The following is a 5,089-nucleotide window of genomic DNA, read 5'->3' as shown; positions in this document are numbered from 1 at the left end:
CTCTGCCACCATTCTGATCCACCAAGCCTGGGAAGGCCTTAATTAATTGTAATACTGTGTTTTATTAATCTTTATATCACCCACGTATGTATCCTGTTTGGCCAATTGGTGCACATATACAGATATATGATTGATGGTTAGCTAGAGGATGTAATGGCTGTGCATTATAGAAATATCTAATTTGTTGAAGACTGAATTATAATAGAATATTCTAATAGTACTTTCCTTCATTCCTACAATTTTTTTTTTTTTTTTTTACTTTTTAAACTGTACTGATGCAGCCTGTATGGTGAAAATAAGCAGAATGACTTCCTTTACATTCCTTCTGTATGTCAATAAAAGCGAAACACTTCCAATTAAACAGGACCGTGTTAATACGGGAATTGAAGATGTGGCTTTGGACTTCACCTGGGAGAAATGGCAGCTTCTGGACCCGATTAGGACCTGTACAGGGACGTGATGTTGAGAACTACAGCCACCTGGTGTCAGTGGGTGAGGACAGCTCCCCTGTGTCACTCAGAGGGTCCCCGGTCAGTGGCCTTTCCTCTTAGCTGCTTCAGAGTCTCTGTAGTGCTCTCAAGTGTTAGATTCTCAGAACCCTCTCTGGCTCCAGACAAGAGTATATCATGTTCCCTCTCCTGAGAGAAAAGCCTCCACTTTGCAGATGTGAAACTGTAGAATCCTTCAAATGTAGCATTTTCCCATCTTGACATCCTAGCCCAGTGATGGCGAACCTATGACACACGTGTCAGAGGTGACACGCGAACTCAATTTTTTGGTTGATTTTTCTTTGTTAAATGGCGTTTAAACATATAAAATAAATATCAAAAATATAAGACTGTGTTTTACTATGGTTGCAAAGATCAAAAAATTTCTATATGTGACATGGCACCAGAGTTAAGTTAGGGTTTTTCCAAATGCTGACACGCCGAGCTCAAAAGGTTCGCCATCACTGTCCTAGCCCAATGTCATGTGCTGGTCTTCTGTCATTTCCTATGAACAGGGTATCAAGCCAGCAAACCAAACACATTCTTCAAGCTGGAATGAGGGGAAGAACCCTGGACAATAGAAGACAAAATCCACAGTGGAACCTGTCCAGGTGAGAACCAGCAAGACGGGCGGCCAGGGAAGGCATATGCTAGGCAGTCAGAGAAGGTGCCACAATATGAGTGAGGAAAGCTAAACAGTAGCCCCTTGGAGTTTAGAGGGAAATACACCCTTTTCTTCTCCTGAGATCTGATCCCATCTGGTCCCTGTTTATGTACATCTTGGATTTTTATTGTTTGACAAGTACTTTTTTTTCTGTCAGCTCATCTCTTTTGTTCATTGCCACCACGCCTCTTCCTATTTCTCCCACCTCCGTTGCTATGAAAGTCCACCTTCCAGGCCTCGTTCCAAACAGAGAGTTGAGCATCATCTTTAACTAGAGCATTTGGGAAATAGTGATTTCCCTTCCCAACATTCAACCCCATGTGGGATGCTATGCCCACACCGTAACCTGATCTCTGTGTTTACATGTTTCTTAGCCTCTTGCTATAGACTAAATGTTTGTGTCCCCTGAATATTATATGTTAAAATCCTAACCTCAAGGTGATGGTTTTAGGAGATGGGGCCTTTGAGAGGTGATTAGGTTATGAAGACTCTCACCAGACACTGAATCTGCTGGTGCCTTGATCTTGGACTTCTCAGCCTCCAGAAATGTGGAAAATAAATTCCTGTTGTTTTGTGTTATGGCAGCCTGAACGAACTAAGATACTTGTCTTTGCCCCTCTCTGAAATTGTCAAAGGTTCTGTTTTCCATTTCTTGCTCTGTTCTCATAATTCTTACATCTTTCCTCCATTCTAATAAGTTAAGCTATTATTCTCTATAAAGACTCCTAAATTCACATCTCCCTTAATGTTTTCTGATTTGCACACTTATCCCATATATTTTACTGTCTCCACAGACCTCGTGACTGAATTCAGACTTTTTGTTCAAGGAATGAAAATCATCTTCCCTACAAGAGAATTTCTTCCACCTTCTTTTTCTTTTTTTTTAAGTTTATGATCTTCTAACAATTTAGAAAGATGAATATTTAATAAAGTAGAGAGTTAAGAAATGAGCAGTTGTGCCCGGCCGGTGTGGCTCAGGAATCAGGAGGTCGTTGTTCAATTTCTGGTCAGGACACATGCCTGGGTTGCAGGCTCTATCCCCAGAAGGGGGCATGCAGAAGGCAGCTAATCAATAGTTCTCTCTCATCGTTGATGTTTCTATCTCTCTCTTTCGCTCTCTCTTCCTCTCTAAAATCAATAAAAGTTTTTTTTTAAAAAAGAACAGTTATGAAGTAGGGAGTTAACAAAGAGATGGTGAGGTTGAAAGATCCAAGAGAGTCTGATTCACCAGAAGTAGAACAAGAATGTCTTTCAAGAAAGATTTAGCTCTGAAACGTAAACATTCTCTGCAGTTGTCATTTCATGAAGTAAGATATGAACTGAGGGACAGGTATATGATGATACAGGTATATGATGATAGTGTTTTCTTCCTATACAGAGTGTGTGTGTTGAGAAACTCAATGTCTGTCTGAATATAGAAGGACTAGGATTCTCAGGATAAGTAAAAGTATGATCTCCTTGGTTCAAATGGAGAAAAGTATGGGAAATAAAGGAGGTAAAATCCCCTTGGGATATCTTGTAGAAGAATCTTATTTGTATTTTATTTGTTCACAGGCTTATCATTTTTAAGAGTTGCCATCATTTCAAAGATCCCATCTTCTCTGTGATGTGCTTCACTGGACATGTGATTTTCCTATCTTTTTTTCATTCCTTCTTACTCTTCTGAGTGGGGCTCTTGTTCTCTTTCCTCTACCCCAGTGGTTCTCAACCTTGGCTGCACATTAGAATCACCTGGGAATCTTTTTAAAATCCTGATTTCTTGGCCCCATCCTCCGGAAATTCTGTTTCTTTGTTACTAATGTTGTGGTCCCACCCCATAACAAAGAAACAGAATTTCCGGAGAATGAGGCCCAGAAATCAGGATTTTTTTTTTTATTTTTTTTTTTAATCTTTATTGTTCAGATTATTACATTTGTTCCTCTTTTTTCCCCCCATAACTCCCCTCCTTCCAGCTCCCACCCCACCCTCCACCCTCACTCCCCACCCACTGAGTTCATCCATAGGTGCATGATTTTTGTCCAGTCACTTCCCGCATCTCCCACACCCCTTTTCCCCCAAGAATAGTCAGTCCATTCCCTTTCTATGTCCCTAGAAATCAGGATTTTAAAAAGATTCCCAGGTGATTCTAATGTGCAGCCAAGGTTGAGAACCACTGCTCTACCCAGTCATTCCCTTGATCCAATAAAGATGTCCTGCTAAAACACCTTGAGTCCTGTTTAGAGAACAAGAAATAAGAAATTTCAAGAAATAGGAAAATTCAGTCGCTGTCTTGTATTTATATCACAAGCCCAGGATTATTAGGTAAATTCACTCAAATATTTTAATCACCTGAATTTAGCCATCTCAATACTATTTTATTCTGGGATGCAATCATTAGATAATTGAGAACAGGGTGAATTTCTTGACTGATTTGTGTTTACAAGAATCACCTTGTAAAGGTGATGTAGGATAGGCCAAGGGCATAAGCAAGGCCAGTTCTAGCATCTCACTTTCAGACACTGAACCAACATAGTACTATTGATGGAGGAGTCAGAAGATGCAACTGACTTCCTGCTTTGACCTGTGGCTCCATTCTTTTATCAGGAACCTGTTGAGAATTATAAGGGCCTATGGGGTTGAACATAATGTGAGCAAGTAGATGAACTTGATGTCGGTGCCACAGCCCACCTTCTCAGGATCTCGGGTGCCTCCTGGTGAGGGAGAGTATTCTAGCTCAGAGCTGCAGCCACTAGAAATGGGAGCTGAAGCAGGGCTAGAAATGGGTAGCAGGCCTGCAAATGGCTGGCAAAGACCTCTTGCTGAGGTGATACAGGTGCATACGACTGTGGGAGATTCAGTTCTTTGAGGTCGTTTTATTTTTTGCATGTTCCTAGAAGTTCCATTTGCAATATCCAAAAAACAACCACCTGGAAGCAACCTAAAAGTCCCACTGATAAACGATTAAACACATTTTGGACTATCCATACAGTGGAATATTGAGCAACAAGAGGAACAAACTTATGGATACTTCAAAACAATTATGTTGCCCTAACCGGTTTGGCTCAGTGGATGGAGCGTCGGCCTATGGACTGAAGGGTCCCAGGTTCAATTCCAGTCAAAGGCCTGTACCTTGGTTGCAGGCACATCCCCAGTGGGGAGTGTGCAGGAGGCAGCTGATCGATGTTTCTCACGATGTTTCTAACTCTCTATCCCACTCCCTTCCTCTCTGTAAAAATTCAATAATAAAAAAAATTATGTCGTGTGAAAGAAGGCAGATAAAAAGAGTTCATACAGTAAGAGTCTGTTCATAAGATACAGACCAATCTGTGGTGACAAGGCAGTTGGGTGCCTGCTTAGGATGTATGGAGCATGTTCTGTGCTCGGGCGGTTAGAATGAGGCTGGAAAGAGCCTCCACGTCCTTGGTTTCTGCTCACGTTGTGATCGCCGGCCCCCTGACCGCCTCACTTTCCACACCTGGTTCCTTCTCCATATGCACCGCCACCTGCCGGCTGCGCGCTGACCCCCGAGGCCCTCCGCTCTGTACGGACACCGCACTCCCCCAAGATGGCCGCGCCCACAGCGCCCTGTCTCCCGGCGCCAACCCCACGCGGTTTTAGCGCCCCGCCGGCTTTTTCGTCAAACGAGCTTACGTTTTTATGCGGCCTCTAAATCTCTTCGCAATTAGGCTAGTGGCTGAGGTGTCCAGAAGTTATTTTCCTTTTGCACCGAGCTGAGGCGTAACGGCCGCTCGGAAGGTACGCGGGGCCCTTTTGGTCCTGATGGGCTCCGGCCTTTGGAAAATAGGCTTCGTTCACTGTCCCCTCCAACAAATGAATTTACCGCCACGTCACGGGCCTTCTGTGACCTCAGGCCTCCGAAAACCTCTCCACATTCCTAGCAGGGCCGACGGGCCGGCCGCTGAGCAAAAGCCTTCTGTACGTCAGGTGTGCAAAGATG

General features: G+C 43.3%; 1 long non-coding RNA gene across 2 annotated transcripts; it reads left to right on the top strand.

Annotated features, from left to right (window-relative positions):
- Nucleotides 1–296: 296 nt before the first annotated feature.
- Nucleotides 297–4,256, top strand: LOC106696180. 2 transcript variants are annotated; one of them, XR_002827969.1, is made up of 3 exons: nt 297–492; nt 1,004–1,099; nt 4,026–4,256. It is a non-coding gene; the product is annotated as an uncharacterized LOC106696180 (long non-coding RNA). The 2 variants fall into 2 exon arrangements; XR_001347070.2 differs by lacking the exon at nt 4,026–4,256 and adding an exon at nt 1,947–2,100.
- The last annotated feature ends 833 nt before the right edge of the window (nt 4,257–5,089 follow it).

Source organism: Myotis lucifugus, unplaced genomic scaffold (assembly GCF_000147115.1).
Source record: "Myotis lucifugus unplaced genomic scaffold, Myoluc2.0 scaffold_11442, whole genome shotgun sequence".
NCBI lineage: Eukaryota > Metazoa > Chordata > Mammalia > Chiroptera > Vespertilionidae > Myotis > Myotis lucifugus.
The sequence above is the reverse complement of the archived record's forward strand: the minus strand, read 5'-3'. Positions and strand labels throughout refer to the sequence as shown.